The sequence below is a fragment of the Arachis hypogaea genome, chromosome 6 (assembly GCF_003086295.3).
Source record: "Arachis hypogaea cultivar Tifrunner chromosome 6, arahy.Tifrunner.gnm2.J5K5, whole genome shotgun sequence".
NCBI lineage: Eukaryota > Viridiplantae > Streptophyta > Magnoliopsida > Fabales > Fabaceae > Arachis > Arachis hypogaea.
In genome coordinates, this window is record NC_092041.1 from 18,319,687 (window position 1) to 18,330,914 (window position 11,228).

The 11,228-nt window shown below is 41.4% G+C and overlaps 1 pseudogene; it reads right to left on the bottom strand.

The window, feature by feature from the left end:
• Window positions 1-719: 719 nt before the first annotated feature.
• Window positions 720-5,191, bottom strand: LOC112805398 (probable pre-mRNA-splicing factor ATP-dependent RNA helicase DEAH5; annotated as a pseudogene).
• Between the last annotated feature and the right edge of the window lie 6,037 nt (window positions 5,192-11,228).

The window sequence follows — 11,228 nt, forward strand, 5'->3', positions numbered from 1 at the left end:
TATGTTTAAGATTAAAATCTAAAACCATTTATTAAGAGAGGAAAAAATTACTTTGCCGAGTAATGTAATATTTATTACTTTTACAAATATTTTATTAATAAAATAGTGGATTTATAGGTAATTTGCTTGTATTAGATAAGATAGATGAACTTCCGGAAAAAAAGATGCTATAAATTTGCTTTAATATTTGCATTTGTTGACCATGTTCTGACCGTGTAATAATGTCTGAGATCAGAGAGATCTATAATCCACTTGCCATTTTTATTTTAATAAATCCGTAAATATAAAGGAATCAAATATTTTCAATTTCAGTAGGTAGCATTAGTGGAATCCAATTGTTTTTATTGAAAAAGGTACAATTGTAAACTTGTAATTAAAAAAAAGAATAGTCACCAAAAAAAAAAAAAAGAGTCACCAAAAAATTAAGAAAAAGAATGATTGTAGTTGTGTAGTTTAATTTTTAAGAGTACCATAAAAATAAATATTTTATTATAATTTGTGAATTTTTTTTACATTTTCAATTCGTTAATTTTTTTTTTTTTGTTATTATATCCTTCATATCAGTATACTACATTGCAAAATGATGCCATACAACAAATGAACCAAGGCAAATATGGGACAAGTCAAAACTCAAAAACCTTGTTGTAAACGCAATAATAATTAGTGAATGCCTCGGTAAAGAAAATCATATTAACAATTATCAGTAACATATATTTCTGTCACATAAAGTTGCTTAGGGATGATACAATATTAAAATTGGTTCTGTAGCCTTCCTGGGGATCCTTCCTTGCTGCATGCGCCTTTTTGATCTTGGTAAAATTTTTTCCAGCACTTACAACATCCAATTTGTATCTGCATATCAGAGATGATGATTCAGATTTCAGAATCTAATTCAATCTGGCCAGCAAAATTATATGCAGAGGACCAATGACAAGATTTATGCATGCTACAATTCACAGCAGAATATGTTAACAAGAAGCCCAATTTTGAAACATTTCACTATATTACAAAACAGTATATCTGCAGAAACATTGAGAACCTTCGTACAAAATTACAATTAAAAAGAAAACAAACAAACAAGCAAACAAGTAAACAAAGCAGCTAAAATATTTAGTAGCAGTAAATAGATATCTTACTTATCCATGATGGTGAGAAGCTGTTTCCTGACATCCTGTGCTCTCCTCAATGATGGAGATTGAACAAAGTTCTCAAAACACCATGGTCCCGAAAAATTCTTGGCTTTCCAAGCCTCATAAACAGCAAGCAGTGTGAGATGGTCACCTTCAGGCTGGAAAAACTTTGCCCTCTTCTGATCTGCTTGGGCTTGCTTTTCCCTAGGCCTGTAAAAAATATTGCCAGTCTGAATCATGGAAATTATCGTCAATATCTCATCACTACATCCAAGGTCCACACTGGCAAGTAACATCTTAGACAATGGCGGATCCAAGGGAAATTCTGCCATTTTCCTCCCCAATTTGGTTAATAGGCCCTCTTCATCCAATGCTCCAAGACTATAGAGCTGTTCCATGGCTGAAATAATAGCTTGGGATGATGGTGGATCCATAAAATCAAAGGACAAAAGATCATTTATTCCCATAGCTTTCATGTTGAGAGTAGTCATTGCAAGATTTATCCTTTGAATCTCAGGAATCGTAGTGGGAGGCATCTCATTCCTATATGCGCTCTCGGTATATAGGCGATAGCATTTTCCAGGTCCAGTACGCCCTGCACGTCCAGCTCTTTGTTTGGCTGAAGCTTGTGATATCGGAGTTATCACCAATGAATCAAGTCCTTGTTTTGGGTTATAAACATTTTGCTTTGCAAACCCAGGATCAATAACGTAAAATATCCCATCAATAGTCAAAGAAGCCTCAGCAATGTTAGTTGCCACAACCACTTTCCTTTTCCCGGGAGGAGCAGGGTCAAATATCCTAGACTGCATTTCACTAGGAAGGGCACTATAAACAGGTAATATTATCAGTTCTGGAACATTCTTACCTAATCCCTTCATTCTTTCGTAGAGAGATTGACAAGCAAAATCAATCTCCTCTTGGCCAGTCAAGAAGAGAAGAATGTCTCCTTCAGGTTCTGTCAAGTGGATCTGTAGGACAGTGATTAAAGCTGCATCTAAGTAATCACTTTCTGGCTGCTTACTATAAAGAATCTCCACAGGGAAAGTTCTCCCGGGTATTGTAAAGATGTTACAGTTAAAAGAAATATCCTGAGAACTTCTCTGCATCCAGAGTGGCAGATGTGACAAATCAATCGCAACTCAGGTCTACGCTGCACTAGCTGCTTAAGCAGTCCAAAAAGAACATCAGTATTGATGGTCCTCCTTTCATGGGCTTCATCAAGCATTTATGACAGAATACTGTGACAGATTCTCATCAGCCAGTATTTCCCTAAGAAGCATACCTTCGGTCATGTACTTGATTACAGTATCTGGTCCCATAGAATCTTCAAACCGAATGGCATAACCAACTTCCTCTCCCAATCGACATCCAAACTCTTCTGCCACTCGCTTTGCAATTGCAGCTGACGTTGCAGCCACCCTACGAGGTTGAGTGCATTCAATTTTACCTCTTGTGGTGTAACCTGCTTCAGCAAGATAGTGTGTAATCTGAGTAGTTTTGCCTGAACCTGTTTCACCAATTACCACCAACACCTGATTATCATGGACAGCCTGAATCAATTCTTTTTTTAACTTGTAAATTAGGAGACTCTGCCTCTGTTCTTGAATAGAAAGCTTTGACCTTTGTCCAAAAGTAATGGTCTTCCCATAAGCATCCTTCTTCCATTCTGGCATATCATAGGCTGACTTCCCATAAGTATTGATGGTCATATCCTGAGCAAGATACCTGAGCAAGGACGATTGAGATCCTTTGGAATAGAATCAAGCATGGTGCGCTGCTGCTGTTCTCGTACAAAAGCCGAAACACTGCATGTAATGGATCACCGAAGAATCCTCTAAAGGTCTCAGACTTAATCAACAAGAGACAGTTATGTTAACAGGACCTCTTTTGTCGAGTTTGAAACAATTCACTGAATGGCTACTTTAGAGTTTCTCCATTTTGAATCTAACTCATCAATTAATTTAGTTGTATAGGTTAGTATTTCTCCATTTTCATTCTAGTGATCGATTTACATTCTAATGATTTATTCACTAAAAAATAAGAATAATTCTAAATGAAACAATATTATTTGCTTGTTTAAAATTACTAGGCATTGATGGAAATTGGAAACACTGAACAAGTTCATTTTACCGATATGCAACAATAACCCGCAATAACTAGGAGATTAAAGTTGTAGCATCAACCAACAAAGTAAAAAAGTTAAGTCCTAAAGCTTTTCTCAACGGTAATGTTACTGTAGTGTCGTCTCCTGCAAGCTCATGTTCTCCAATGCTGAATTTGGTGCCTCTAAGGTTGCATTGGCCACAAGATTTCCATCCTTAATCTTGACAGGGCTAACCTCAGAGAGAAGGTCCAAGCATGGTGGTGTTTCCCATGGCAATTGTCTTTCACATACCTCTTGAACCATGGAGTAACCCTTACAATATCCCAAAAGAAATTGTTCAGTGACATCACTTGGATCATAAGCAAAAAGCTCATATTTGACCGGATTATAAGCTGAGTAGGCCTGCATCATCTCAATCAAACAATTTAACAAATCAAGATGGACATCAATCAATTGTACTAAGAAAAGATCAACTGAAAAGGTAGATGATTATACATACAGGATATCTAGGTGATGATGATTCAACAGATTGGGGACGAGGAAACTTCGATTTCAAGCCGGGAAACTGACGGATTATCATATTGATGTAGTGTTCTGACAAGTCAGTCGTGCCAGATGCCAGGCGAGACTCACATGCGGTCAGTCGAGTGAGCCAACGTGAAGCATCATTTAAGACGTCCATGGCAAGGCGAAGGCCATGGATGGTGGTGAGATCGCAGGAGAGAGCAATGCGGGTGCAGAGGGATCCCAGGTTGAAGAGAACAGAGGCCTTCTCCAAATGGATGTCATGCTGAGAAGAGTGATCTTGAGGGAAGATGGCATTGTACCAAACAAAGAACAAAACTTTTTTCTTTCTATATAAGTTGGTGAGTACACCCCTACTCCTGACCCTGGTATCCCTGTACACCTGCTTCTGAACCTACTTCGGCTTGAAGTACACGCTTACTCCTGAATGTGGGGTCTGCGTGACAGTACACCTCTATCGTTCCACTTCTGAGCAGCCAGGGGAGGGAAAACCTCTAAACCAATTTGCACCATCAAGCTTAACCAAGTCAAACTAACTAACATCTATCCACGCACGAAGACGGAAACAGAATAAAAATATATCTAATTTAGTATGAGGATAACCATGCGTAAACGTAACAAAAGTGGAGATAATGCTTTATACGGTAATACCAGTTACGAGAATCATAAACAACAAACATGGGAAACACAAACCCCAAGATAGACAATTTTTATTCGAATGCAAACAACTCCCGGAACACCCGAACCTCGTAATCGTCCAAACCCTACACACAGGAGACCCAAGACAAATCTTCCACATCACCCATGGTGACTCTGGTGCGGCAACTGGTGGACCGACAAACCTCGGGCAGTCCAGTATCCAACGGCTTAAGAACCAACCCCGGACCCACGAATAAGTGACTAAAGACCCCTCTGCACCTTTCGAGCGCCCCAGAAGCACGTACAATCTCAAAAAATTTAAATAGTTCAGTGCCTCGTATGTTTCTCTACCGATGGTTCCGGAAAAGATAAGATAATTAATTAATAGGGACGAACGAAATACTAATGTGCTATCCAATTCAATTGATTTGGTTTTACGACGTAAAAATTTAATGTTGAATGTTCGATTTTTGTGTTATATTCATGACAACTTTAATTACTTACGTTAATTACTCGCTGAATAAATGTTATTCTTTCCATTTTTTTCACCAAAATAGTTTAAATTAATGTTTTATTTTCGTGAATAAACCCCATTATTGACACATTAGTTACGAAAAAAACGATTCCAAGCAACTTTCTACTATATATATATATATATATATATATATATATATATATACACACACGCGTGCGCATTATTCACAACCCCAGACCCTACTAAGTACTAACCCTTCTTCACTTCTTTTTTGCCATAACTCCTTCTCTCAACTCTCTGTCTACCCTTCTCCATTACTGCCATATGTTGTCGTCCTCTTGTCCCGAGAAAATGTCGGAGGAACCCGTCACCGACCACGCCATTAGTCCCGACAATCTCGCGGAACTCTCGATCGACGCATTTATCGACATCATCCGCGTAGATGAAAAGTCCGCAGATTATGATCTCGTTGAGGCCGCACTGGTGAAGAGGGAGGAGATGTTGAAGGCTACACTTGTAACGACCGACGTAGAACTGAGGCAAGCAAAGGTGGAGATGATGGCCACCAACTTCGTTTTCGAGGCAAAGAAGGATGAACTGGAGGAAGAGGTGCAGGAAAGTCGACGGCTGAAAAAAGAATTGAAAACAGAGAAGCAAAAAAATGACGTGCTCCTTCACCAGTTGGATGTCACAGAGAAGGAATTAAAGGCAGAAATCGCCAAGCGCCGTGAACGGGAACAGGTTGAGTCTCTTCCATGGCGTGACCTGGAACGCAGGCTCGACGTTGTGGAGGAAAGGCAAAAGTTTTTGCTCCGTCGGGGTCGCCATCCGGCCGGGCAGAATGAAGACGGGACCGGAGTTATTTGATGTGCTGCACATGCTTGATATCTCAATGTCATGTTTTTCATCGAGGCCTGTATGATCATTTTATTTCCTTTGTTTGTTCTGTCGCCCATTTAATCTTCTGTAGTGGAACTTAAACTCTTATAATATGATTATATATACTTTAATCTGTCTGTTCTTTACCTGTTGAGGCACAACTAGGAATTTATGTTGCGACGGAGCCAAACGCAAATACCTAATCGTTGAGATCGGAGCCAAATACCAGAGGCAGCGCGTTTGATTTACACGAATGTTTACGGGTTTCTTCTGATTTAAGTTCACGCACCGTCATTTTACACTAGACACTAGATAATAAAACAAAGGAATGCAGACATAGTGTCGTTTTTTTATATCCTAATATTATATGAAATTATAGGAAATACATCTTTCAAAATAGATTGATTGGACGAACAAAGAATGCGAAGCCGTTGATCGAAACAAAATTCAAATTAGTTCTCTCTCATGTTATATAATAAAACATACATTTAGTGCAATTACATAATAAAAACTCCTTAATAACCTCCATCATCGGGGTTTAGAAAACTACTTAAATGCAATAAGTCCCCAGGAACTTCCGCAACTCTTATTTGGCCAGGCATTGCACACACGACACACTGGACAAATCGCTCAACAGTACAGTCCGGGGAGGATTGGCCTGAGTGGTAAACAGTCACAGTCATTCAGATGCGTGCAAATAATTCATTTAAGATCACCGTGGTATCTTTGCAAACGTCCGTCAAGAAATTGGTGTAGCTCTCGAGCTGCCCAGAAATACGAAAACCCTCCATCATTTGAACACCCCTAACCATGTCTTCCTCGTCTTCGTGATCAAACATTAGCAACATGGAATACAGATAACCTGCTTCGACGCTGCCCTCTGTTGAGGCCCTAGCAAGCAGTTCCATGCCTTTGTCAAGGCGACCAAACCGGAGATATTCCGCGAACCCATGTCGGACTATAGCATCCACATTTTCCACTTCCACGCAGTGATCAAGGAATCTCCTTTCAGGCCCGTCGAGGTTAAGTAAAAAGCGCGCTAATGATTTATAAGACATCGTCGCATGCTTGTATACAGCGTCTGATCTCGCCGCACCGAGGAAAACCTTACACGTCGCTTGCATGTTGAACAGATCCTCAATCGAATTCGATGTAACCATGGTGGCAATAATCGACCAAATTTCGCGAGGAAGGAGATTCAGCGGGCATTCGTGCTGAACGAATACGTCCACTTTCTTAGTGTCCTTCTCGGAACTTCCGGCCATTTGCAAGAACTTCGTCGACGGATTATTGGAGATTATGAAGAGGATAGACGAGTTTGTAACTGAGCTTCTGGCATTTTGCCTTTTCATATACTGCCATGGGGGGAGGGGGTTAGGGGGTTGTGGTTCAGTACCGCATACGTTTTCCTAGAGGTTTTCGTTTATCGATGCGTTCAGATAGTATAATAATTATATTGATGAAAGAAGCATTTATTGTATTTAACTGGATGCCCATTTTTTAGGTGGGGCTAATATTCTCAAGAATGAAGTAATTTAAAGGAGCCTTAATAGTGGTGAATAAGATAATTGTTATTTATTTGTTCTTTGCTGGTGCAAGTACACCACTATTCGTGAACCTAGAGTCCTTGCACCCCTACTCCTGAGTCCTGACCATTCTAGTTGCTTTAATTGTTTAATCTTCCATTTCTTAGCCTCCACGTGAGAGAAAAAACCATAAACTGTATATTCCACCATCAACCCTAACCACCTCTCCCTCTCAAGGGTGTACCAGATCCCCTCTAACAGTCGGATGGCAATGCGCACAGAAGGTGTCTGGTACGTCGTCTTTAGAGGGAGGATACCCGGAATATACCACAACAGCGAGACGGCAGCGGCTCAGGTGGATGGCTTTCCACGGAACCTGCTTCTTCGTTACCGGAGTTACCAAGAGGCCGTGAACGCCTGGAACGACTACTTCCAGGTGAATGCATCGCCTGTAACGGAGCTGGGGAGTGAGCTCGCGCCGGCGTCAAGGTTCAATCAACTCGTTCACGGCGGACGACACGATTCGACGGTGACGACGACTCCGCCTGTTCTGGGTATGGGCAGCGAGCTCCCGCCGCCATCTGAGTCCAATTGATTCGTCGTTCACGGCGAATGGCACGATACGACAGTGAGAAATAGTCCCGCGGCGGAACCAGGTGCATCTGGTAAGCAAAAAATGTGTTCTTTCGACACCCCCACGTCTAGTCACTTGCGTCGGTATCAATACATTGCTAACAAAGTTACATCACTTACAGCCAGCCAATCGATTGAGGACATACAACGGGCCGTTGCGTCGATCGAGTACCGTGTATCCCAGATGGAGAGAGAGAGACATGAACTCAGGACTCAACTGGGAGAAATCATACGGCAGCTGGCCGACGTTTTGCTGGACAGGTGAAGTCTCGGGTCTTAGGGGTCAGTGCAACAACGGGATGGAGACACCGTAAACCGACCCCTCCCCTCCCTGGCAATGTATGTTTAGGTCTAGTATTGTACTGTTTAGGCCCAACGCTAATATTGAATTGTTTTGGTGTGTTTGTTTGTTTTTTTTATATTCCGCTTGGCCTATTAGCTAATGAAGTTATGAAATAGTGCTTCTATCAAAGGTTATGCGTGGGAGCGTTTAAAAGTTAAAACACGGTGATATGCATCGGTTCGAATATGTCATTTGTCTAACCCACGAAAGCGGGAATTTACAAACCCACCCAACTCAATCGCACGAATCATTAGCAATGAATACATTCAACTTTGGTTACAACGAAGCTTCATTTGAAAGTAAACAGACTAAGGAAATGCAACACCTCAAACTCGGCAAGGCAGTGGACGCACAACACACTCAACAAAGAATCGTTGGAGGCACCCATGGTCCCGCGGCTCAGGCAGACGCTTGACCGGCAGACGACGGCTTCCCTGGATCCGACGGGTGCACCCCAATCAGCGGATTTGCGAACAACTGCCCTAAGAGTTCTCTGCACAATTCGATTTTTCCAGCAGTCAGTACGTTCTCATACAATTCAACCCCCCTGCCGGCGTCCGCCTCGTCCCCAACACCTGGCGTCAGTAGCAGCATCGCACACATGTAGCGGGATTGGACGTCGCCCGCATCGACGGCCTCAAGCAGGGTGTCGCACCCACCGACTTCTCGGCCCATCCAGAAGAATTCCCTCATCCCTATACGGAATATAGCGCCAGGATTTCCTGCGCGCGCTTTTATAAAGGAACTCATCCTCAAGACGGTCCTCCATGTCATAACCGAACACGACGGGTATCTCCGCCATGGAGGCTACCTTGTACACCGCAGATGAACGGGCTGCGTCCAGAAACACATTGCAGGTCGCCTGCATGTTAAACAGATCATGGATCGAGGCCGACGCAACCCTTGCTGCAATTCTCTCCCATATTTTGCGAGGCAGAAGAGTCAGCGGACAGACGCGTGGTGGCACCCCTTTCCCTTTCCCTTTCCTTCTCCCATATCTGGCCTTCTTTCCCCTTCTGCCTTTTTCGGAGGTTGCACCAAATTTCATCCTATTTGATTTAAATTTATTGAATACGTGGTGGAAGGGGAAGGTTACAGGAGGACCGCCGTTAGTCTGGATCACTAGACGCGATGAAGGAAAACTAGGTAGTGAACTTATATACTGCAAAATGGCTCATCAGATAAGTCAGGTACCGTGCCACATACACATTCATTTACGTCCACTGTAACCGATGCTTCGTTTCTGGGTTTGGCACGGGAATCAAAGACATCGTAAACGTAATTTTAAAAGCTGAACACTAAAAAATAATTTTAAATTTAAATTTAAAACTATATTAAACTTGTTATCCATTCTTTTTTCTTAAATATAAATCGCTTATTTTCCCAAAAAAAAAACGAAGTACATTAATTACTCATTTTCTACGAAAAAAAGTATTCGAAGCAGCTTCCCACTTTATACTGTATATGTATATGTGCCCTTTAACCCTATCCCTCCTAACGCTTCTTTCCCAGTTCTTCTCTGTCGTAACTCCTTCTCTCACCTCTCCGTCTATCCTTATCCCCCTCCTTATTTCTGCCACCATCCATTGCTCTCTCTGCTGTGTATTTTGTTTAATTCAGATGCGGTTAACAATCAATATCTTCTCATCTCCTTGTGTAACACCCTACCACACAGGGCCTTACGCTTAAGTCGTAAAGCAGAGGTGGCAAGGTATTACGACCTCTAAAAGAAAATGATATCTACATAGATGTAGTTGGGTGAAATCATATCTAGGAGCCTTGAAGAACAAGCTAAACAAATTAATAAACAGAAAATCGTGACACACTCGCATGGATATTCGTAAAACGGACAGGTAAAAGTGAAAGATAACTGAACACATATATATACATATCAGAGTTCCAAAACTCAGATAGCAAGCTCTAAACTCGACCTGCGAAGCTAAGGCCGACCAGAGTACATAATTATGTATATATACAATCCAAAATAAAACTCAAACCACAAAATAAACCCCTGTATCTCCAAGTCGACCTCTAGGAGGGACAAAACACAAAATACACATGCGGAGATTCTATAAACATATATACATAGCCTAAAACAAAATATGACAGTCCAAAAGACAGTTCTTCGCTCGTAAGGAGGATACCCAAACGCTCAACGAGGTGTCTCTCGACCTGCATCTGAAAAATAACAACATAGTATGGGATGAGAACCGGAGGTTCTCAGTATGGTAAAGGAGCCCGCATAGTTAATATAAAAGGTCTCAGGAAAGCCAGAGTCATTCCTAGAACTTCGACACTCAGATTTCAGCTTAAGAATTCAACTAAACCAGAAATTTGGTAAGTTGTCTAAGGTATTCTAATTCGGAATCTAACTTTAACCTAATAATTCACGTTCTGTCTCCTCTACTCCTCCGAATCATTGGTGGAACAATCCTCTCTCCTCACACCTTCGCCAAGAAGGATTTCTCAGAAAACATACACATATAGTTCAAGCAAGAAAAGCACAGGTAGAGAAGCATTTACAGCAAGTAGAACAAGTAGCGGATAAGCAGAATTAAACAATTAAGCAAACCAAAACAATGCACACTCAAACAAACAAACAAATGCATATGATGTATGCCTGTCCTATGGCTGATGAGTCTCATCTGTCGGTTATACAGCCAACCCGACAAGTCCTGGTAGTTAACCATTGGACAGTCCCTCTGTGCGCGCATCCCCAAGCTCAATAATATTCCATGGAGTCAAACTCCAAGCTCAAATATAATATTCCATGGAGTCACACTCCAAGCTCAATAGTATAGTATTCCATGGAGTTAAACTCCAAGCTCAATAATATTCAATATTCATATTTATATGCATGCCCATGGGGGAATCCGGGGAGTTAAAGTGCCCGGTCACATCTTGCGACAGAGGGTCAACAAATAGTCTCAAATACACAAGCCACATAATAATCTCTTTCCTTTTTAAAATG